The 26039-nt window shown below is 40.9% G+C and overlaps 1 protein-coding gene across 1 annotated transcript in view; it reads left to right on the forward strand.

Moving 5' to 3' along the window:
* The window catches only part of IQCH (IQ motif containing H), a 158209-nt gene that overhangs the window by 90119 nt on the left and 42051 nt on the right, over positions 1-26039 (forward strand). The gene's annotated exons all lie outside the window — the stretch shown is intronic.

Raw genomic sequence — 26039 nt, forward strand, 5'->3', positions numbered from 1 at the left:
TGGAGTTAAAGAGTGACTGAGGCCAGGCGCAGTGGCTTAACACCTGTAATCCCAGCACTTTGGGAGACCAAGGTGGGCAGATCCCTTGAGCTCAGAAGTTTGAGAGCAGCATAGGCAACAGTGAGAAACCCTGTCTCTACTAAAGATACAAAAATTAGCTGGGCCTGGTGGTACGCACCTGTAATTCCAGCTACTTGGGAGGCTGAGGCAGGAGAATCACTTGCACCCAGGAGGCAGAGGTTGCAATGAGCCGAGATCACGCCTGGGTGACAGAGTGACATTCCAGCCTGGGTGACAGAGTGAAACTCCATCTCAAAAAAAAAAAAAAAAAAAAGAAAAGAGTGACTGAAGCATCTCTCACAGTTCACAGCTCTGTTGATTAGGCCCTCAATTCTGTCCATTAGTGTGATGCCTATGTATCAGGAAACTATTTCATGCCATCCAGGGAGTGGAACCTGTCTAGAGCCTGTTTTAAATAGAAAATCAACCACTAGAAAGGAGTTAAGAGTTCACATTTCTGTTCCTTTTCTTATCAGTAGTTCACCCACAACTTAGATTGTCTCATTTTTCTCTTTTTTTCTTTAAAAAACATATTGAGAGATACTTCAGAAATATAAATAATAATATAATCAATATCATGTGCCCCTGCTCAGCTTAAGAAACAAAAGTGGTGTCAATGCCACCTGCAGCCCTGTGCGCTCCTTGCCAAACACATGGCTCTCCTCCTAGAGGCCAGGAGGAAGCTCCTGTCTTATACCTGGGGTTTTGATTCCCTTTCATATCTCTGTGCTTTCACCACACATGGATACATGCGAAAATAATGTAGAGTTTTATTTTGCATGTTTTTAAGCATTTTGTAGATCATAACATTCTATCTATTATTATTTTACTTTATGCTTTTATTTAATATTCCATTTGTGAGATTCTTCATGTGCATAGGTGTGGTGCTGAGATATAATATTCAGGAAAAATAATCTTTAACCTTTTTCACTTTGCTTTTCCCGCCTAAAAGTATAATGTTCAAGTTCACTACTATTTCACAGGACTCGTGTTTTAAAATGACCAGTGGCTCCTCTCTTAGTGCTGCGTGTCCAGACCTCTGTCTAAAGGGCGAAATGACCTCCTGGCCTCCCTCTCTCGATATCCTCTGGTCATCAGCATTGTACATATACTTTAGTTGTTTTAGGATCATTATTCTCGGTTTTACAGTTCTCCATTTCAGTCAGATGATGGTTTCAAAGTGAGAGTTTATGTTTTTTGGCAGATTTCAGCTTGTTCAATGATCATTTTCCATTTGCCTTCCTGGGCCCTCCATTGGTTTTACATTCTGTTCTCAGGCCTGTACATTGACAGGGAAAAGGACAAACTGAAGGTCATTCAGAACTCTCCCTGTGGTGGAGGCAGGACAGAAACAACGCTCCCTGGGGAAATCTGGATGGCAGGGATGCAGGGGGAGGAGAGCCAGGGGAGGCTGCCCTCCCCAAATATTTGTCGTAAGAAAGAAAGATTGGCTGGGTGTAGTGGCTCATGCCTGTAATCCCAGCACTTTGGGAGGCCAAGGCAGGCGGATCACTTGACCCCAGGAGTTCAGGACCAGCCTGAGCAACATAATGGGACCCCATGTCTAGAAAAAATACAAAAAATTAGCCAGGTGTAGTGGCAGGTACCTGTAGTTCCAGCTATTCAGGAGGCTGAGTGGGAGGATCACGTGATCCCAAGTCACCGTAGTCTCAACCTCCCACCTCCACTGCAGTGAGCCAGGATTGCATCACTGCACTCCAGTCTGGGTGACAGAGTAAGAACCTGTCTCAAAAAAAAGAAAAAGAAAAAAAGGCTGAGCACGGCAGCTCATGCCTATAATACCAGCACTTTGGGAGACCCAGGCGGGTGGATTGCTTGAGGTCATGCCACTGCACTCTAGCCTGGGTGACAGAGCGAGATTTCATCTCAAAAAACAACAACAAAAAAAAAGAAAAAGAAAAAGAAAAGAAAAAAAGAAAAGAAAAAGAAAGAAGGAGAATGAGAAAGAGAAAGCTAAAACTGTGGTCCCTGGGACAATAGGAAGGATGGAACTATGGGGACAGTTGACTTGTGGCTTTTATTTATTTGAATTTGGTATAAGGAAACTTGCACACAGCAGTCAAAAGGATCTTCTCCAAGCACGATGCTGGTCCTTCCTTGGGCTCACCACCCTTCTGGGCTTCTGGCTGACAGGTCCCACCCTTCACTTGGCTGGTTCCATGTACCTGGCCGGTTCCATGTACCTGGCCAGTCTTGTCTCACCCTAACTTGCCCTCTGTTTTGGTCTGGTCCACCCACACACCCTGTCTCATTCCCTCTTACTCATGATATTCCCTCTACCACAGGGCCTTTACGCATGCTACTCCTCCACCTTAAATGCTCTTGCCTTTTCTTTTGACCTAGTTAGCCACTTTTCCAGCCATCACATTTCAGCTCAAGCCACATTCACTGGAGCCCTTCCTGACCTTCCTGACAAAGTCAAATTCCCCTTTTTTAGGTTTTCATATCATTGTGTAGTTGTGTGTGAGCATTCCTCGTACCACTTATCTCAGTTACAACTTTAAACTTATTTACATGACTATCTGATTAATATTTTTTCTCCTCCTGTCAATTGTAAGCTCTTTTAAGCAACGTGCTGTGTTTCTTTTTGCTCCCCCACTGTATTCTCAGCACTTACTTCTGTCCTGGCACAAAGTAGGTATTCAGTAAATATTTGTTGTATGAATGAATGAACAATGGAGGTGTTCCAGCAAATGCCGGATGGTGTTGTTAAGGCTTTTGAAGAAGGAGCTCAGACATTCATTGGATGAATGGGATAGATAGATACTAGATTATCTGATTGTATCATACTATGAATTCTCCTTGTCCCTTCCCATAAATACTTCAGTATATAACCATTTGTGTTATAGTTATCAACAGAATATTGGAAGAAGTTCTCAGTGGCCACACCGAAGGGTGTTTCTACATTAGCAAGAGAAGTATGTTTGTTCTCTGTATATAATAAATTATTTACAAATCACTGGCATATTTTCTAGCCATTTTGCAAGTGGTATCACTTCAGAAAACACCTTAATTTTTTTTCTAATTGACATGCCTTGTGATGCCATTGAAGCAACTGGCAGGCATATTATCAACCCTCATTTTTTGTCAGTCTAACAGGTTAAAAAAAATTTGTTTTATTCAGAATTTATTTGATTATTAGTGAAGATCCACACGTCTTCATATGTTTGTTTGCCCATTTATGTATTTTTCTTAATGGCCTAATCATGTCTTTTGCCCCATTTAAATTGGACTATAATACAAATGTTGATTTATTGGAGCTCTTTGTATATTGGAAACTCATTCTTTGACTATTATGCATCTTGTAAATACCTTCTCTCAGATTGTCATTTGTGGCTTACCTGTCTCTCTTTTTATTTTTGGCCATGTTTCTCCACCATAAAAATTACTATTTCTGGCCAGGCTCAGTGACTCATGCCTGTAATCCCAGCACTTTGGGTGGCCGAGGTGGGTGGATCATGAGGTCAGGAGTTCGAGACCAGCCTGGCCAATATGGTGAAACCCCATCTCTACTAAAAATACAAAAATTAGCTGGGCATGGTGGCACGTGCCTGTAGTCCCAGCTGCCCGGGAGGCTGAGGCAGGAGAATTGCTTGAACCCCGGAGGTGGAGGTTGCAGTGAGCCAAGATCACACCAATGCAGTCCAACCTGGGTGACAGAGCAAGACTCTGTCTCCAAAAAAAATTACTATTTCCTCCCTTGTAATTGATTAGTAATATTTTGTAGAAACGTTCCAAGAGTACCACAATAGTGTATTGCTTATCAAATTCCACCTAGAAAGCTTAGCATCCATTGGCAACTTTTTCCACTACCACTATGATAATGGTAATTTTGTATTTCTGTGGAAAATTTTCTGGTACAGTTTTGTGTAGAAATTTCTGGCAATTGCTGGGCGCAGTGGCTCATGCCTATAATCCTAGCACTTTGGGAGGCCGAGGTGGGTAGATCACAAGGTCAGGAGTTTGAGACCAGCCTGACCAACATGGTGAAACCCTGTCTCTACTAAAAATACAAAAATTAGTCGGGCGTGGTGGCACGCGCCTGTAATCCCAGCTACTTAGAAGGCTAAGGCAGGATAATCTCTTGAACCTGGGAGGCGGAGGTTGCAGTGAGCTAAGATTGTGCCACTGAACTCCAGCCTGGATGATAGAGCAAGACTTCGTCTCAAAGAAAGAAAGAAGGAAGGAAGGAAGGAAGGAAGGAAGGAAGGAAGGAAGGAAGGAAGGAAGGAAGGAAATTTCTGGCAATCTACTGCAAGAGACAATATTCCTTCTCCACCTCTCATTTTTGCCTGTAGGTCTGTATGTATATATGTCAGTATGAACTCATGGGTTTCTATTTTATTTAATGGGTTGTATTTTGATACTTTCATTGTTTTGATGCTCAGTTGTTCCAGATTTGGCAGTGGGAGACCCTTCAGGGTGTGTCTTGTGTCCTTTTGACATGTCCTCATCATTCTTTGAGCATGTCTTCTTTTCTGACACAATAAGATGTTCCAGGTTCATTTTCTGTTTTCCTTGCCCTGGACCTAGGATCGACTCTAGAAGCCCTGTAAGATCTGGGCTCTTAGTGCTGCCATTGCTACTGGAGTGTCACTCCTTCTGACACCTCTCAGTGGACAGAGCTAGCGAGTACATGTATTACGTATGTACAATACATACACACAATTATACACACATATACACATATAAACACACATGTGTACCTATACATACATATATGCATCTATAACTATTTCTATATCAGTGTTTATATTATAAAACCATGAGTTCCTGCCAGCATCTCCAATTTCAATCCAGCACCTCAAGGTTCTTTCTATAATTCTTTTCTACACTTAAAAGTAAATATCTTGATGGATATCCTGCTTATTCTGATTTGGGGTACAATTACAATGTATCTACATTGTATACATGTATCAAAATAACACATGTATGGCCAAAATATATATAATTATTACATATCAATTAAAAAATGCCAAAAAAAACCCCTCATACCCATTATTTAAACTTACAAATTAAAAAAATAAAAATAAAAATAAAAGCTAAATAGAACTTGGAACATAGTAACTGTGTATATTTACAAAATAAAATCCCAGGCCTGATGTGGTGGCTCATGCCTGTAATCTCAGCACTTTGGGAGGCTGAGGCAGGAGAATTGCTTGAGCTCAGGAGTTCAGTACCAGCCTGGGCAACATAGTAAGGCCCAGTCTCTACCAAACGATTTTAAAAATAAACAAAATTAGCCAGTCATAATGACACACATCTGTGATCCCAGCTATTTGAGAGGCTGAGGTGGGAGGATTGCTTGGGCCTGGGGGGTCAATGCTGCAGTGAGCTGTGATTGCACCACTGCACTCTAACCTGGGTGACAGAGACCCAGTATCCAAAAAAAAAGAAGAAGAAGAAAATCCCAGAAACAGGAGGATCAAGATAGTTTAGAGCAGGGGTTGGTAAACTATGGCCTATAGGCTAAATCTGACCCAGCATTCATTTTATGTAAATAAAGTTTTATTGGAACACCAAAAAACAAATAACTTCTCCAATAATGAGAAACTTGAGTCTTTATCCCTCAATATACTTATTTGTTCAACCAGTTTACTTATTTGTTTAATGTAACTAATCTCCCAACCACTCCTGCCATCTTCTTTACCTACTCTATCCGTGTCCTAACCCTCCATGCCCCATGTACTTGGATCCCAATCCTGTCGTTTGTGTTTTATTTGTAATGCTCTTCATCATACTAAAGTTTCATATAGTCAAATCCGGCTCTTTTCCTTTTTTATTTTCCTTTTTTTGTAGAGACAGGGTCTCGCTATATTGCCCAGGCTGGTTTTGAACTCCTGGCCTTGAGCCATCCTCCTGCCTTGGCTTGTATTACAGGTGTGAGCCACTGTGCCTGGCCTCCAGCTCTTCTAAATTGCTATATCACCTTGAACTTATCACTTTACCTCATTTTCAGTTTTCTCAGCTATAAAATGAGGAGGTTAGCTTATTTTGCATCTGAGGTAACCTACAGTTCAAAACATTATTTCAATAACATTTTATTTTATTTTTTTAATTTAATTTTTTTTTTTTTTTTTTTTTTTTTTTGAGACGGAGTCTCACTCTGTCGCCCAGGCTGGAGTGCAGTGGCATGATCTTGGCTCACTACAAGCTCCGCCTCCCGGGTTCACGCCATTCTCCTGCCTCAGCCTCCCGAGTAGTTGGGACTACAGGCGCCCGCCACCACGCCCAGCTAATTTTTTTGCATTTTTAGTAGAGATGGGGTTTCACCATGTTAGCCAGGACAGTCTTGATCTCCTGACCTCGTGATCCGTCTGCCTCAGCCTCCCAAAGTGCTGGGATTACAGGCGTGAGCCACCGCGCCTGACCTATTTCAATAACATTTTAAAGCACTTATTTTCTGTATCAGCAAATTCAGATGTTAATAATAATCATCTACTTCTTAAAAATTATCGCCAGGAAATAATCATAAAGATTTAAATACACATATATTAATCACATCATTATTAAGAATAGCAAAATATTTCAAATAGCCTAAATTCCAACAATAGAATTTTTTTTTTTTTTTGAAGCAGAATCTCACTCTGTTGCCCAGGCTGGATGATCTTGCCCCTCTGCAACCTTTGCCTCCCAGGCTCAAGTGATTCTCGTGCCTCAGCCTCCTGAGTAGCTGGGATTACAGGCACACACCACACCTGGCTAATTTTTGTACTTTTAGTAGAGACAGGGTTTAGCCATGTTGGCCAGGCTGGTCTCGAACTCCTGGCCTCAAGTGATCTGCTTGTCTTGACCTCCCAAAGTGCGGGGATTACAGGCGTGAGCCACTGCACCTGATCTCCAACTAGAGTATTTAGAGCAAATTATGATAGACCAATGAAACTGCATACTGTGAAGACATTAAAACTAATGTTTTAAAAGAATATTTAACAGGAAACTTTATAGAATAGATAAAGGTAAAAAGCAGATCACAAGCAATATATGCAATATGATAATTTTATATTAAAAAAACACAAATGCAGAGTTAAAAGAACCTAAAGATACATGTTAAGATGTTACAAGTCATTATTTCTGGACAGCAAGATTGAAGGTGGCAGAGTAATGGTATCCACACCCTAATTCCCCAAATCTGTGAACATTATGTTGCATGGCAAAAGAACTTTGCATATGTGATTAAGTTAAGGATCTTGAGTTGGGAAGAGTATCTTGCATTATCCAGGTGGCCCCAATATAATCACCAGGGTCCTTTTAAAAGAGAGGCAGGCCAGGCGTGGTGGCTCACACCTGTAATCCTAACACTTTGGGAGGCCAAGGCGGGTGGATCACGAGGTCAGGAGTTCGAGACCAGCCTGACCAACATGGTGAAACCCCATCTCTACTAAAAACACAAATATTAGCCGAGCATAATGGTGCGTGCCTGTAATCCCAGCTACTCGGGAGGCTGAGGCAGGAGAATCGCTTGAACCCAGGTGGTGGAGGTTGCAGTGAACTGAGACCGTGACATTGCACTCCAGCCTGGTGACAGAGCGAGACTCCATCTCAAAAGAGAGAGAGAGAGAGAGAGAGAGAGAGAGAGCGAGCCAGGGGGATCATAGAAAGAGAAAGATTTGAAGATGCTGTGCTGCTGGCCTTGAAAACAGAGGAAGGGACCATGAGCCAATGAAGGCACACAGCCTCTAGAAGCCAGAAAAGGCAAGGAAACAAATTCTCCTCTAGAGTCTTCAGGAGGAACAAAGCCCTGCCCACATCTTGATTTTTAGCCCAGTAAGACTTCTGACCCACAGAACTGTAAAATAATAAATCTGTGTTGTTTTAAGCCATTGTTTTAAGCCAGTGCCTCAAGGACAGCAATTTGTTGCAGCAGCAACAGGATACTAATATAGAGGGTGGTTGCTATTTTGTTCTTTGTGTTTTCTGCAAAAGTAAACATATATTATAGTGCAGGCTCAGTGGCTCATGTGTGTAAATCCAGCACTTTGGGAGGCTGAGATGGGAGGATCACTTGAGTTTAGGAGTTTGAGATCAGCATAGGCAACATAGCAAAACCACTGTCTCTACAAAAAAAAATTTTAAATTAGCTCAGCATGATGGTGTGCACCTATAGTCCCAGCTACTCAGGAGGCTGAGGTAGGAGTATCATTTGAGCCTGGGAGATTGAGGCTGCAGTGAGCCATGATCATGCAACTGCACTCCAGCTTGAGCAACAGAACGAGACCCTGTCTCAAAAAAATAAAAAGTAAATGTATTATATTTCTGATCAGAAAAAAATGCATGAAAAACAATAATAAAAATTTGTATAGAATGTTATTGTTTGCAAAGCACTTTCACATACATGATCTTACATACACACAGCTCTTACAGTAGACACGGGAAGCAGAAAACTGAGGTGACTGCATCCATTTCAAATTCATGCCCACTGGCCCCAGCTGGGCCCCATAATTTACCATACTGACACGGGAGGGGCTAAGGGGACTGGGGGCCAAGGCAAAATAGGTAAAATGACAGCAATGCCTCAAGGACAGTCCCACGATTGTGAATCAATTCCAGATAAGAAAGCAGAGAATCCTTTCTAGACTTAAGGAGATGAGAATGAGGTTCTAGCAGAATAGAAGAACAGTTTTGGAAATGTAGGACTTAAATATTGGAAGCATCAAGTAGAACACGAGGTCATTTTGTAATCAAGGGAGAAGGGGCCGGTTCCTGGGAAATGGAGATGGTGGAGCATGGTCTAAGACTACTCCTGCCAGTGGATTTAGGTCCAGGGTTTTGGTACCCTAGAAATGGGGAAATTCCAGGCCTTCAGAGATGGCTTGCAGAGTACATAGCACTTCAGAATACACAGAGCTACAAGGCAACCATGTTGGAGATCCGGCCTTCTCACATAAGGATGATATTATGTAAAGGGATCCAAGCAGTAGACAAATAGCAGCAAAAGCTATTTCCAAATCCTGATGGGTCCTGGAACCAGGGCCAATGATAAATAGTATCTAGTAGTAAGGGAGGAGACCACCCCCTCATATTGTCTTATGCCCAATTTCTGCCTCCAAAGAAAGAAAAAGTCAAAACTAAAAGGCAGAAATGAAATCCACAAGCAGATAGCCCGGCGCCACACCCTGGGCCTGGTAGTTAAAGATCGACCCCTCACCTAATCGGTTATGTTATCTATAGATTACAGACCTTGTATAGAAAAGCACTGTGAAAATCCCTATCCTGTTTGTTCTGATCTAATTACCGGTGCATGCAGCCTCCAGTCAAGTACCCCCTGCTTGCTCAATCCATCACGACCCTCTCACACACCCTTAGAGTTGTGAGCCCTTAAAAGGAACAGAAATTGCTCACTTGGGGAGCTTGGCTCTTGAGACAGGAGTCTTGCCAATGCCCCCGGCCGAATAAACCCCTTCCTTCTTTAACTTGGTGTCTGAGGATTTTGTCTGTGGCTCGTCCTGCTACATACAGCAGGTTCTAGGAGGAACATGAAGTACCTACTAAAGGCTTTAAGCTGAGGAGGATGACATGTTCATTGAACAAACACCTTCAGAGGACCTACTCTGGCTTCCTGTTAGGTGCTATGGAACTAAACAAGACATCTTCCGTATCACGACAAAGCTTATTTCATATCCATCATCCCATTTTATTTGCTATACATGCACACAATTGTTTTATACTTGTATTGATTCATAGGTACAAATATTGTCTCCATGAGATTTTTTTAATCCTTTAGAAAATGTACTAGGCCTTTAATTTTTTTTACCTCTTCATGATGTCTAACACAGTGATGGTCATATTTGGCCAGCTACCTGATTGTTATTTGTTGATTTATGGACTTTTGGAACTTCTAGGTGATCCAGATCTTTTGCAGTTAATTACTCACTTTGGGGAAACTCTAAACAAAACAAGTGTTTATTGAGCATCTATTATGTATAAGCCCTTATGCTAGGTGCTAGAGAAGCTACAAAGATGCAAAAGACATGGAAGTGCCTGCCCTTAGGGAGTTCACATTCTAGTTGGGAAGATAGGCTTGAAAAATGAGTAGCAAGGAAAGGCTTAAGTGATAACTACCTAGAACAATAGAAGAGACATCACAAAGGTAATGTCAGTTTAACGGCCAAATGATTTTTCTGCATGCATTCAGACAAGAGAAAGATCCCTTCTGTTGGGAGCAATCAAGAAAGGTTTTACAGAGAAGGTGGGATTTGAGCTGAAAGATAATTAGGATACGAGAAGGGTAAGAAAGAGTGTATTCCAAGTGAGAAACAGGCTCACTTGGTGGGAAAGAGTGGTGGGAAAAAGCACAGAACACATATGGATAAAAATAATGATCTAAGTCTTACAAATTTCATGTTGGATTCACCTCATATAAATATACATTTATATAGCAATTCTCCCATTCCTGTTCCTCATATAAAAGTCTCTAAACAAATAGATTGGCAAAGATGCGCTATATGAAAATTCCCAAATTAAAAAATTCTTTCAAAACAAGATCATGTCCTGCATTTGCAGGGACATGGACATAGCTGGAGGTCATTATCCTTAGTAAACTAACGCAGGAACAGACAACCAAATACCACATGTTCCCACTTATAAGTGGGAGCTAAATGATGAGAATATAGGGACACATAGAGGGGAACACCACGCACTGAGGCCTATCAAAGGGTGGAGGCTGGGAGGAGGGAGAGGATCAGGAAAAATACTGGGTACTAGGCTTAATACCTGGGTGATGCAAGATCGACCCCTCACCTAATCGGTTATGTTATCTATAGATTACAGACCTTGTATAGAAAAGCACTGTGAAAATCCCTATCCTGTTTGTTCTGATCTAATTACCGGTGCATGCAGCCTCCAGTCAAGTACCCCCTGCTTGCTCAATCCATCACGACCCTCTCACACACCCTTAGAGTTGTGAGCCCTTAAAAGGAACAGAAATTGCTCACTTGGGGAGCAATAATCTGTACAATAAACCCTCATGACACAAGTTTACCTATGTAACAAACATGCACATGTACCCTGAACTTAAAAGTTAAAAAAAAACACACACATATTGTTCTTTATATTTCACAGGAAATTGAATATATATAAGGTTCACTAATTATCATAGAATTCAGTTGAACATTTTCTACCAATATCAATAGATTTTAGATTGTAGCCTCTTGTTTCTTGAGGAGAATGGTGATCTGGCTTTTACCAAATAAAAGCTTCAGGTGATGGAAAAAGGAAAAAAAGTTCTTTTAGCCTGGGCAACATATCAAGACCCATCTCTAAAATTAAAAATAAAAAATTAGCTGAGCATGGTGGCACACATCTGTTATCCTACCTACATGGGGGGGTTGAGGCAGGAGGATCACTTAAGCCCAGGAGTTGGAGGCTGCAATGAGCTAGGATCACACCACTGCACTCCAGCCTGGATGACAGAGCAAGACCTTGTCTCAAAAATAAATTAATTCTTATTTTAGATAACTGTGAACTTTGAAACAATAATCTTTATTATGAGCATTGAAAGGTATTACTTTTTTTAAAAAGGAAATGAAAGAAAATCCAATCTTTAAGAAGAATTGATATGAAAAACAGCTACTGGAGAGTAGTAATGGCCCTTCCAAAACGTAAGTTTAGCTACAGAAAGGAAACAAGACTTGTCACAAAGTACCAATTGTGAGGAAAGACGAAAATGGAGGCCCTGATATATACCAGAGTATATCCCATAAACTCTGAAAACGATTTCGAAGAGTTTCTAAATACAGAATATCAGCCTAGAATTTAAAAAAAAAAAATCTGAAAATATTTTCATTGCAATGGCAATGGGTTTTGGCCCCAGTCTTTCCACTAACTAGTGTGATACTGTAGACAATTCACTTGACCTCTGGGAGCCTTGTTTTTTTGTTATCAACTGGTAAATTCCTGCCCTCCTCCTCCTAGTATGTTCTGATCGGCTGAGCAGATATAAGGTGCTGTTCTTATTAAATCAAATGGCATAACCACATGTAAAACTGTCACAGGAGCCCTCAGCAGGTTCTCAAACTGTGAGTCAAATCAGAATTGAATTAGCATTATTTTTAAAAGTCACTGAGCATTATCATCATCTCAAAGTGATATATAAGCATCAAAAATGAATACATTTATTTCAGAGAATGGAAAAACCAAAGTCTACAGAAATATCATAATTCCTTCTTGTTCACTGCTATATACCCAGCACCTAGCACCCTGTCTAGCATATAAGAGATGTTCAATAAATATTTATTAAATGAATGAATGAATACTTCTCTGAGTCCCCCTCTAGTACTCTCATTTGCAGGATCTCCCTATCTCTGTTTTCAGGATATACAAGGTATTCACCGAGGGAGCTCAGTGAGATTTACTTTTTCTCTTTAGGGAAGGTATTTTATTTATATGGAAGAAGGCTAACAGAGTATATCTAAATTAAAATTTTATAGGCCTTTGGTATAAACAGAAGTACCTATTATTCAGTGTTTTAAAGTGCTATAGTGGGCAGATTGTTAATCACAAGTTAATATCTAGTGAAGGGAATATACATCCCAAAGGACTTTGAAGCATTAAAGTAAAAGACCTTCTCCCTTTAAAAGGTCTGCATCTTTGTGTCAATGAAACAGACCTATAATATGGAAGTAATAGTAATGATGATGGCAATGTTGATGACTTCTACAATAAGCACATGGGCAATGATGACAAATTTTTCCAGTGAAAATTACAATTCTGTTTCTTAACACTGATAGTGCAGATAAACTAGTGGCCAACTTTGCTATGTATATATTACCATTTGTGATTGTCCGTAAATGTTTGGTTAACGCCTCTTACACTGTAAACCTTGATATTGAGAAATATTGAACCCAAGCCTAAACATCAGCTCTTGGGTAGAATTTTGGTTGATCTACATATAACGGACCTAGTTCCTCTGTTTACATCAGCTGTGCCCCCAAGCCTTCTTCAAAAGATGCCCATTCTCATCATGGAGCTCTTTGCTTCCTTTCAAATGAAACCAAGACACCTCTCTGGACTCAGGGATCTTTTAACTTGAATCACAAGAAACATGGCCAGGGTGAGGAAAATCTGGACACTCACACTGCACCCTGCTGTCTCCAGCAGGTACTTACATTTCTGCAGGACTCAGGAGGGCAGGAGGTAGGAAAAAAGGAAAAGGCTCCCTACTATTGCCAAGAAAGACCTTAAGATTCTTCACCGACGAGCATTTATAGCTTGCTCCAGCATCCCAAAACATAGCTGAAAGTTGTTCCTACTTCCAGCTACCACCTGTGGTCAAGACTTTTTATGTGATAAATTTTCTCTTACAAAATTGTCCTTCTCTAATCCCAGCTTTATTGAGGTATAACTAACCCAAAAAAGTACTTTTATTTAAGGTGTACAACATGATATTTCAATATACATATACCTTGTGAAATGATTACCACAATCAACCTTATTAACATATCCATCATCTCACTTGGATACGTGTGTGTGTGTGTGGTCAGAACTTAAGATCTACTCTCTTAGCAAATTTCAGGTACATAACATGTAGTTATTAACTATAGTCACCATGCTATATGTTAGGTCTCCAGAATTCATTCATCTTATAACTGAAGATTTGTACCCTTTAACCAGCATCCTCCCATTTCCCCCAACTTCCAACTCCTGACAATCACTTATCTACTTTCCATTGCTATAAATTTGACTTTTTGGATTCCACATGTAAGTGAGATCATGCAGTATTTGTCTTTCTGTGTCTGGCTTATTTCACTTAGCATACTATCCTCCAGGTTCATCCATATTGTCACGAATGACAGAATTTCCTTCTTTTTTTAAGGCTAAATAATATTCCAATGTGTATATACATGTATACATATATACACACACCACAATTGCTTCATCCTTTCACCTGTCATCAGCTGACAGTTAGGTTGTTTCCAAGTCTTGGCTATTATGAATAATGCTGCAATGCACACGGTGGTGCAGATATCTCTTCAAGATTTTATTTTCTTTGGCTATGCACTCAGAAGTGGGATTGATGGATCATATGGTAGTTCTGTATTTGTAAGTTTTTGAGGAACCTCCATACAGTTTTCCACAGTGGCTGTACTAATTTACACTCCCACTATAAAGTGGGAGTGTATAAGGGTTCCCTTTCTCCACATTCTCACCAACACTTATCTTTTGTCTTTTTTTTTTTTTTTTTTTTTTTTTGAGACAGAGTCTCGCTCTGTTGCCCAGGTTGGAGTGCAGTGGTGCGACCTCGGCTCACTGCAACCTCCGCCTCCAGGGTTCAGTGATTCTCCTGCCTCTGCCTCCTGAGTAGCTGGGACTACAGGCGCCCGCCACCATGCCCGGCTAATTTTTGTATTTGTAGCAGAGATGGGTTTTCACCATGTTAGCCAGGCTGGTCTCGAACTGTCCTCGTGATCCGCCCGTCTTGGCCTCCCAAAGTGCTGGGATTACAGGCATGAGCCACCGCGCCCAGCCTTCTTTTGTCTTTTTGATAATAGCCATCTGAAGAGGTGTGAAGTGATATCTCACTGTGGGTTTGATTTGCATTTCCCTGATAATCAGTGATGCTGAGCACCTTTCATATACCTGTTGGCCATTTGTATGTCTTTTTTAAAAAGTCTATTCAGGTGGGGTGTGTAATGCCTGTAATCCCAGCACCTCAGGAGGCCGAGGTGGGCAGATCACTTGAGGCCAGGAGTTTGAGACCAGCCTGGCCAACACAGTGAAATGCTGTCTCTATTAAAAATAGAAAAAAATTGTCAGGTGTGGTGGTGCAAGCCTGTAATCCCAGTTACTGGGGAGGCTAAGGCACGAGAATTGCTTGAACCAGGGAGGCAGAGGTTGCAGTGAACCAAGACTGTGCCACTGCACTCTAGCCTTAGTGAGACTGTCTCAAAAAAATAAAAGTTGGCTGGGCGTGGTGGCTCACGCCTGTAATCCCAGCACTTTGGGAGGCTGAGATGGGTGGATCACTTGAGATCAGGAGTTCGGGATCAGCCTGGCCAACATCATGAAACCCGTCTCTACTAAAAATACAAAAATTAGCCAGGCATGGTGGTGCACACCTGTAATCCCAGCTACTTGGAGGCTGGGGCACAAGTATCTCTTGAACCCAGGAGGCAGAGGTTGCAGTGAGCCAAGATGGCATCACTGCACTCCAACCTGGGTGACAGAGCAAGACCTGTCTAAAAAAAAAAAAAATCTACTCAGATCCTTTGCCCATTTTTTAATCAAGTTATTTGGGGGTCTTTGCTATTGAGTTGTAAGAGTTCTGCAAAATTATCCTTAATATTCATTTTAACTTAATTTTACCTGTAATGTAAATGTTGGGGTGGAAAAGTACATTTGCTTTAGGCCTTACCTATTTCTTAAGACAATCCTGAATCACCCCCTCCCGGCACATGGCACCACTGTTTGCTGCTTTCATTGATCATGTCCACAAGACTCTCCAGAACACACAAGCTTGGTGGCTTCATATTCAATAAATGCATTATTGAGACTCGCTGAAGGAAGCAGACTGCTCCTGCAGGACCCAGGAGACACCCCAAATACTGTGAGTGCCCCAGTTGCAGAAGTAGGAAAGGGAGATCCCCCCTCTCTCGAACACACACCCCCACACTGGAGAAGCTGAAGGTCTATTTGCTGGGAAGTTTCTCACTTTACCTGGAGCTGAGTCAATTTAGAGAGCCAAGGGAAATATGGGGGTAGAGGAAGAAGCAGAAAGGCCCTAGGAGCTCACTGCATCCCCTAGCAGCCCATTTCTGCCTGGCATCACAGGGATCCATCAGTAGGGCAGCCAGAGGAGCAGGGGGTAAATCTCCACAGGAAGAAGGAATTCTCTAGCCGAAGTTTATAACAACTTGAATGGGGTGAGAAGCCTCCTGGCGAGAACTCAGGGGAGGGCACAAATCCGGTGTGTAGACTCCATAGGCAGGGGAAGAACCAAGCCCTTTTCTTTCTAGCCTGGGACAAGTTTTCAAGCCCGTCTTGCCCTCTGCCTGGAAACAGACTCGGGGCTGTTGTGGAGAGGCATGGTGGGAGTGAGACCAGCCCTTTGGTTTACATGGGAACTGGGTGAGGCCTGTGACTGCTGGCTTTTCCCCCAACTTCCCTGACAACCTGCATGACTCAGCAGAGACAGCCATAATCCTCCTAGGTACACAACTCCAGTGACCTGGGAACCTCACCCTCATCCCCTACAACAGCCACAGCAAGACCTGCCCAAGGAGAGTCTGAGCTCAGACACACGTAGCCCCACCCCCACCTGATGGTCCTTCCCTATCCACCCTGGTAGCAGAAGTCAAAGGGCATATAATCTTGGGAGTTCTAGGGTCCCACCCACCACCGTCCCTCTCCACACTACTATAGCTGATGCTTTCTGGAAAGCGCCATCTCCTGGCAGGCGGCCAACCAGCACAAAAATAGAGCATTAAACTACCAAAGCTAAGAACCCTTATGGAATCCATTGCATCCCTCGCCACCTCCACTGGAACAGGCACTGGTATCCACTGCTGAGAAACCCACAGATGGTTCACATCACAGGACTCCATGCAGACAACCCCCATTACCAATCCAGAGCCAGGCAGACTTGGTGGATGGCTAGACCCAGAAGAGACAACAATCACTGCATTTCAGCTCACAGGAAGTCACATTCGTAGGAAAAGGGGGAAAGTACTACATCAAGGGAACATTTGGGACAAAAGAATCTGAACAACAGCCTGCAGCCCTAGACCTTACCTCTGACAGATCCTACCCAAATGAGAAAGAACCAGAATATGACAAAACAAGGCTCTTCAACGCCCCCCAAAAAATCACACTAGTTCACCAGCAATGGATCCAAACCAAGAAATCCCTGATTTACATGAAAAAGAATTCAGGAGGTTAGTTATTAAGCTAATCAGTGAGGAGGGACCAGAGAGAATCAAAGCCCAATGCAAGGAAATCCAAAAAATGATACAAGAAGTGAAGGGAGAAATATGCAAGGACATAGATGGCTTAGAGAAAGAAAATCAAAAATTCAGGAAACATTGGACACACTTTTAGAAATGCAAAATGCTCTGGAAAGTCTCAGCAATAGAATTGAACAAGTAGAAGAAAGAAATTCAGAGCTTGAAGACAAGGTCTTTGAATTAACCCAATCCAACAAAGACAAAGAAAAAAGAAAAAGAAAATATGAACAAAGCCTCCAAAAAGTCTGGGATTATGTTAAATGACCAAACCTGAGAATAATCAGTGTTCCTGAGGAAGAAGAGAATTCTAAAAGCTTGGAAAACATATTTGGAGAATAATTGAGGAAAATTTCCCCAGCCTTGTGAGAGACCTAGACATTCAAATACAAGAAGCAGAAAGAACACCTGGAAAATTTATTGCAAAAAGATCTTTACCTAGGCACATTGTCATCAGGTTAGCCAAAGTTAAGACGAAGGAAAGAATCTTAAGAGCTGTGAGAGAGAAGCACCAGGTAACCTATAAAGGAAAACCTATCAGGCTAACAGCAGATTTCTCAGCAGAAACCCTACAAGCTAGAAGGGATTGGGGACCTATCTTCAGCCTCCTCAAACAAAACAATTATCAGCCAAGAATTTTGTATCCAGTGAAACTAAGCATCATATGTGAGGGAAAGATATAGTCGTTTTCAGACAAACAAATGTTGAGAGAATTCGCCATTACCAAGCCACCATTACAAGAACTACTAAAAGGAGCTCTAAATCTTGAATCAAATCCTAGAAACACATCAAAACAAAACAGAACCTCTTTAAAGCATAAATCACACAGGACCTATAAAACAAAAACACAAATTAAAAAGCAAAAACAAAATCAAAGTACACAGGTAACAAAGAGCAGGATGAATGCAACTGTACCTCATATTTCAATACTAACATTGAATGTAAATGGCTTAAATGCTCCACTTAAGAGATACAGAACTGCAGAATGGATAAGAACTCACCAACCAACTATCTACTCCTTCAGGAGACACCTAACACATAAAGACTCACATAAACTTAAAGTAAAGGGGTGAAAAAAGGCATTTCATGCAACTGGACACCAAAAGTGAGCAGGGGTAGCTATTCTTATATCAGACAAAACAAACTTTAAAGCAACAGCAGTTAAGAGACAAAGAGGAGCATTATATAATGGTAAAGGACCTTGTCCAACAGGAAAATATCACAATCGTAACACTAGAGCTCCCAAATTTCTAAAACAATTACTAATAGACCAAAGAAATGAGATAGACAGCAAAGCAGTAAGAGTGGGGGACTTCAATACTCCACTGACACCACTAGACAGGTCATCAAGACAGAAAGTCAACAAGGAAATAATGGATTTAAACTATACCTTGGAACAAATGAACATAACAGATACATACAGAACACTTCATCCAACAACCACAGAATACACATTCTATTCAACAGCGCATGGAACTTTCTCCAAGATAGACCATATGATAGGCCATAAAACGAGCCTCAATCAATTTAAGAAAATTGAAATTATATCAAGCACTCTCTCAGACCACAGTGGAATAAAACTGGAAATCAACTCCAAAAGGAACCTGCAAAACCATGCAAATACATGGAAATTAAATAACCTGCTCCTGATGAATGAGCACTGGGTCAAAACAAAATCAAGATGGAAATTAAACAATTATTTGAACTGAATGACAATAATGACACAACCTATCAAAACCTCTGGGATACAGCAAAGGCGGTGCTAAGAGGAAAGTTCATAGCCCTAAATGCCCACCTCAACGAGACTGAAAGAGCACAAACTGACATTCTAAGGTCACACCTCAAGGAACTAGAGAAACAAGAAAGGAAATTACCCAGCAGAAGAAAGGAAATTACCAAGATCAGAGCAGAACTAAATTGAATTGAAACAAACAATTACAGGCTCACGCCTGTAATCCCAGCACTTTGGAAGGCCGAGGCGGGCAGATCACCTGAGATCAGGAGTTTGAGACCAGCCTGACCAACATGGAGAAACACTGTCTTTACTAAAAATACAAAAAATTAGCTGGGCGTGACGGTGCATGCCTGTAGTCCCAGCTACTTGGGAGTCTGAGGCAGAAGAATCACTTGAACCCGGGAGGCAGAGGTTGCAGTGAGCCGAGATCATGCCATTGCACTCCATCGTGGGCAACAAGAGCAAGACTCTGTCTCAAAAAAAAAAAAAAAAAAAAAATACAAACGATAAATGAAACTAAAAGCTGCTTCTTTGAAAAGATAAAGAAAATTGATAGACCATTAGCAAGATTAACCAAGAAAAGAAGGGAGAAAATCCAAATAACCTCACTGAGAAATGCAACAGGAGATATTACAACTGACACCACTGAAATACAAAAGATCATTGAAGGCTACTATGAACACCTTAATGCACATAAACTAGAAAACCTAGAAGAGATGGATATTCCTGGAAAAATACTACCCTCCTAGCTTAAATCAGGAAGAATTAGATACCCTGAACAGACCAATAACAAGCAAAGAGATTGAAATGGTACTTTAAAAGTTACCAACAAAAAAAGTCCAAGACCAGATGTATTCACAGCAGAGTTGTACCAGACATTCAAAGAAGAATTGGTACCAATCCTTTTGACGCTATTCCACAAGATAGAGAAAGAAGAAACCCTCCCTGATTCATTTTATGAAGTCAGCATTGCCCTAATACCAAAACCAGGAAACCGATATCCTTGATGAACATTGATGCTAAAATCTTTAACAAAATACTAGCTAACCAAATCCAACAACATATCCAAAAGATAATCCACCATGATCAAGTGGGCTTTATACCAGGGATGCAAGGATGGTTTAACATATGCGAGTCAATAAATGTGATACATCACATAAACAGAATTAAAAACAAAAGTCACATGATCATCTCAATAGATGCAGAAAAAGCATTCGACAAAATCAAGCATTCCTTTATGATTAAAACTCTCAGCAAAATCGGCATACAATGGACATACCTTAATGTAATAAAAGCCATCTATGACAAACCCACAGCCAACATAATACTGAATGGGGAAAAGTTGAAAGCATTCCCTCTGAGAACTGGAACAAGACAAGGATGCCCACTCTCACCAGTCCTCTTTAACATAGTACTGGAAGTCCTAGCCAGAGCAATCATAATGAGCCATCAGACAAGAGAAAGAAATAATGAGCCTCCAAATTGGTAAAAAGGAAGTCAAACTGTCACTGTTTGTTGATGATACAATCATTTACCTTGAAAACCCTAAGGACTCCTCCAGAAAGCTCCTAGAACTGATAAAAGAATTCAGCAAAGTTTCCAGATACAAGATTAATGTACACAAATCAGTAGTTCTTCTATATACCAACAGCAACCAAGTGGAAAATCAAATTAAGAACTCAACCCCTTTTGCAATAGCTGCAAAAAAAAAAAAAAAAAAAAAAAAAAAAAAAGAATACTTAGGAATATACCTAACCAAGGAGTCAAAAGACCTCCACAAGGAAAACTACAAAATACTGCTGAAAGAAATCACAGATGACACAAACAAATGGAAACACATCCCATGCTCATGGATGGGTAGAATTAATATTGTGAAAATGACCATACTGCCAAAAGCAATCTACAAATTCAATGCAATCCCCATCAAAATACCACCATCCTTCATCACAGAATTAGAAGAAACAATTCTAAAATTCATATGGAACCAAAAATTAGCCCAGAGAGCCAAAGCAAGACTAAGCAAAAAGAACAAATCTGGAGGCATCACACTACCTGATTTCAAATTATACTATAAGGCCATAGTCACCAAAGCAGCATGGTACTGGTATAAAAATAAGCACATAGACCACTGGAACTAAATAGAGAACCAAGAAATAAACCCAAATACTTACAGCCAACTAATCTTTGACAAAGCAAACAAAAACATAAAGTGGGAAATGACACCCTTTTCAATAAATGGTGCTGGGATAATTGGCTAGCCACATTTAGGAGAATGAAACTGGATACTCATCTCTCACCTTATACAAAAATCAACTCAAGATAGATTAAGGACTTAAACCTTAGACCTGAAACTATAAAAATTCTAGAAGATAACATTGGAAAAATCCTTGTAGACATTGGCTTAGGCAAGGATTTCATGACCAAGAACCCGAAAGCAAATGCAATAAAAACAAAGATAAATAGCTGGGGCCTAATTAAACGAAAGAGCATTTGCACAGCAACAGTCAGCAGAGTAAACAGACAACCCACAGAGTGGAAGAAAGTCTTCACAGTCTATACATCTGACAAAGGACTAATATCCAGAATCTACAACAAACTCAAATCAGTAAGAAAAGAAGAATCCCATCAAAAAGTAGGCTACGGACATGAAGTGACAGTTCTCAAAAGAAGATATATAGATGGCCAATAAACATGAAAAAGTCCAGGCATGGTGGCTCACGCCTTTAATCCCAGCACTTCGGGAGGCCGAGGCGGGCAGATCACCTGAGGTCGGGAATTCGAGACCAGTCTGACCATCATAGAGAAACCCCATCTCTACTAAATATACACAATTAGCCAGGCATGGTGGCACACGCCTGTAATCCCAGCTACTCGGGAGGCTGAGGCAGGAGAATCACTTGAATCCAGGAGGTGGAGGTTGTGGTGAGTCAAGATCACGCCATTGCACTCCAGCCTGGGCAACAGGAGCAAAACTCCATCTACAAAAAAAAAAAAGAAAAAAGAAAAAGTGCTCAACATCGCTAATGATCAAGGAAATGCAAATCAAAACCACAATGCAATATCACCTTACTCCTGCAAGAATGGCCATAATCAAAAAATCAAAACACAGTAGATGTTGGCATGGATGCGGTGTACAGGGAATGCTTCTACACTGCTGGTGGGAATGTAAACTAGTACAGCCACTATGGAAGACAGTGTGGAGATTCCTTAAAGAACTAAAAGTAGAACTACCATTTGGTCCAGCAGTCCCACTACTGGATATCTACCCAGAGGAAAAGAAGTCATTATTCAAAAGAGATACTTGCACATTCGTATTTATAGCAGCACAATTCACAATTGCAAAATCATGGAACCAACCCAAATGCCCATCAATCAACAAGTGGATAAAGAAACTGTGTGTGTGTGTATATATATGTATGTATATATATATGTGTGTGTGTGTGTGTGTATGTGTGTGTATATATATGATGGAATACTATGCAGCCATAAACCGGAATGAATTAACAGCATTTGTAGTGACCTGGATGAGACTGGAGACTGTTATTCTAAGTGAAGTAACTCAGGAATGGAAAACCAGACATCGTATGTTCTCACTGATATGTGAGAGCTAAGCTATGAGGACGCAAAGGCATAAGAATGATACAATGGACTTTGGGGACTTGGGCGAAAGAGCAGGATGGGGGCGAGGGATAAAAGACCACAAATATGGTGCAGTGTATACTGCTCGGGTGATGGGTGCACCAAAATGTCACAAATCACTGCTAAAGAACTTACTCATGTAACCAAATACCACCTGTACCCCAGTAACTTATGGACTAAAATAAAATAAATAAAAGCATTATCATCCTACCTCCCACATATTACCTTCATTCCTACAATTTGCTTTTCCCTTTTTCTCTGCTGATATACAACTTCGCTTCCTTCAAAACATATTTCAAAGTCCAACTCATCATGGATCCCCCTTAAAGTGCCACTTCATCTTCTAGCCCTAGCTCAGATCTGAAGTATAGCACTGATGGCCAGAGTAATTATGAATGATAATACTAACTACTTATTGTATTTTTGTCATGTGCCAAGCACTCTGTTATGTATTTTACATGTAGTAACCCTAATCCTCACATCCTGAGAAGTATTATTATCCCTAATTTACAAACGAGGAAACTGAGACTAGAGTGACATGTTCAAGGCCACATGAACAGCTATTATGTGGCAAATCCAGGGTTCAGACTGTGACTTATTTGGCTGCCACGCCTGTGTTCTTTCTCTCACAACACATACTCACTGTGGTACTGCACTGGATTGATAGTGACTTGCTCTGTAAGTATCCCCCCCACCCACCACTATCACCAAAGAAAACGTATGTTTCTCTTATATGTCCTCAATATGCTTGTTGAATTGAGTTGAACAGCTTAAAGCCAGAAAACACATCTCCTATTTTTTTAATATATTCCATCCTTGTGCTCAGCACATAAGGTAATCATTAAATGTTAATGACTAAGTGAAATGGAATAAAATCAGTGTTGTGGTAGCCATTTTTAAGCTTTAAGAGTTTAAATGTGCAGCCCATAGACAGCACCACAGCTGGGAGTGCCATATTGCCATTAAGCCAGAAGGTGGATTCACGGGATGGAAACATTGAAAACAGACACCACAAGAATGGTTAAGTCAGTTTTCCAAACCACTTTCTACAAGTAGCTACTGCTTTCTCCCCCATAATAATTTCACAATGATTAGCCTGCTAGGTGAGAAATCCCAGGCAAAAACCTGCATCTCAGCAGAGTTTAGGGCAACCACTTAAGTATTGGGTCAAGGTGGGAGGTGATGGGGACAACAGGTAGAGTCATTCCCATCTAGCTGGTCAAAAGTGTAAGATAAATGCCATCTAGATATCTATTATGGGATTTATCTTTCAAGATAAATGTCTTTATTCTTACAATTAGCTTGAAAAAATGCAATCTCACATTCCAACACATATGGATATCAAAATGCATATTTGGTGAGGAATGGTGTCTTATGCTACCAATTTCTGCTTCCTTTGCTTTCTTTGCTCATAGCACAAAATTTCAAACTTTTTTGACAAAACCTTACTATGTAGCTTTTTAACTTAATTAAATATATAGGCAATTACTGACACCATCTGTCTTCATAGAAAAAGAACAAGAAGTGACACAAAAGCCTGGGATTCTGAAAGGGATGTTTAGCAAACAAAATCTTCTAGATTCACTATAGTAATATTTATTTTTAAGAGCCCTTCTGTCATTTTAAATTATTTATGTTTCTTAGAAATAATGAATTTGAATTATATTTGGAAAGTGGTGGCTTTGGTATGATTTTTTTTAAAAAAGGAAATATCAGATAATACATTGCTTTTTCAGTAAAACAAAAACTTAAACATGTCGTTGAACATCTGTTACTAGTACAGTCTAACACAGCACTTAAAATCCTTTAAAATCCCTGAAAACCTTTATCAAGTTACATGAATCTTTTGCATAAATGGAACTGTTTTAGCAATATATATATTCCTTTAAACATATATTTTGCTTTCTTAAACATAAGATTCATTGTGTTCCCTATTGTTCTGAGCCCTTATAAATAAATAAATAAATGAAATTGCTTCTCTTCTTAAAGACTTTGTCTTCCCCTGTCATGTTACATTCCTATCCCACCCCAGAGTACCTACCTTATGTCTGTTTTTTTGTTTGTTTGTTTTTGAGACGGAGTCTCACTCTTGTCGCCCAGGCTGGAGTGCTGTGGTGCAGTCTCGGCTCACTGCAACCTCTGCCTCCTGGGTTCAAGCAATTTTCCTGCCTCAGCCTCCCGAGTAGCTGGGGTTACAGGCATGTGCCACCACACCAGACTAATTTTTGTATTTTTAGTAGAGACGGGGTTTCACCATGTGGCAAGGCTGGTCTCGAACTCCTGACCTGGTGATCCACCCACCTCAGCCTCCCAAAGTGCTGGGATTACAGGCACGAGCCGCCACACCTGGCTTGTTTTTTAATCTTTGTAGATGTCTCCACAAATGTCTTAATATGTAAATGCTATTGAAACAACCTACTGGAGTTTGATCCGGTAGTCAGGAACCAATACAAGTCCAAATAATGCAACAAAATTCACCTCCCTTACAGAGGACACAGGTAGGAAATATAAAGAAGAACAGGGAGTTTCCCTGTCATTAGCAGTTACCACCAGGGAGGACAACTGTGTTCCCCTGCAGCTCTTCCCCAGAATTGGAGGGAGCATATTTCAAATGCCACGTGGCAGCAACTAAGTTCCGAAGTCAAATAGAAGTGTGCAGGACACAAGGACATTTCTGAAGAGGCTCAATGGAAAGACATTTCTCAAAGAAATGGCACTGTGAAACTTCCATTCATATGAAAGACTTATGGCATACCAAGGAATACATTATCCCGGATTTTGAGGGAAAGCACCAATGTATATGTTTTATACTTTTTATTCATTTATTAATGAAAGAAATTTGAAGAACGTAATTTCACGATGATTTTCTACAAATTGCCTCGAAGATTCTGTATTTAATGCTTAGCAGATACAGGTAGAGCTAAAACTAAGAATTTACACTTATCTGCCATGACTCAATAGCGTTCTAGTGTATTCTCCTGAGAGGAAGCTATACATTAAGAAACAGTGCATTGAATTTTAGAAGAGGTAAAGGAAAAGGACGAGGAAAAGAGGAAGGGAGGAAGAAAATACCACCTTTAATGCCATTTCGTTCATTTGCTAGAAAACGAACCCAGGGACAAATGGTATCAGAGGGGGCCTGTTAGTTAAAAGCAGCCTCTGGGGTGAAGCTCAGCAGAGCAGAGGTCTACCACAGCAGCTGAGCCCGGACAGGCCAGCGGGGACTGTAGAACATTTACTCAGGTGGAACTCCAGGGTGCCTTTCAGCCAGCATCTACTCAATTGAAATTTTTCCCAGGGCCCCTAAAGCTCCACCCACATGTTTCTGGAAAGTGCCACAGGACTTTTATTGATCACAGGTAGGAACCTTGGCTTTTTGCCTGTACTGAAGGACCGTATTTCTTTGTCCTCATACAGCTCCTATATCATAGGCTTTCAAAGTGCTTTAGAGACAAATAATGGGAAAGGTGAGACAGAAAGGTGTTAAGTGACTTGCCCAAAGTCCCACAGTAAATCACAAGCCTTCCCTGGCTTCAGAGCTGTCTGGCAATTGGGGAAGCTTCTTGCTGTGGCTGCCAGCATCACAGTGCCCTCTGACATTCTGCCAAACGTTTGTTTCCCTCGCCAGGCCGAGAGCAATCACGAGGGTC

The sequence above is a fragment of the Macaca mulatta genome, chromosome 7 (genome assembly GCF_049350105.2).
Source record: "Macaca mulatta isolate MMU2019108-1 chromosome 7, T2T-MMU8v2.0, whole genome shotgun sequence".
NCBI lineage: Eukaryota > Metazoa > Chordata > Mammalia > Primates > Cercopithecidae > Macaca > Macaca mulatta.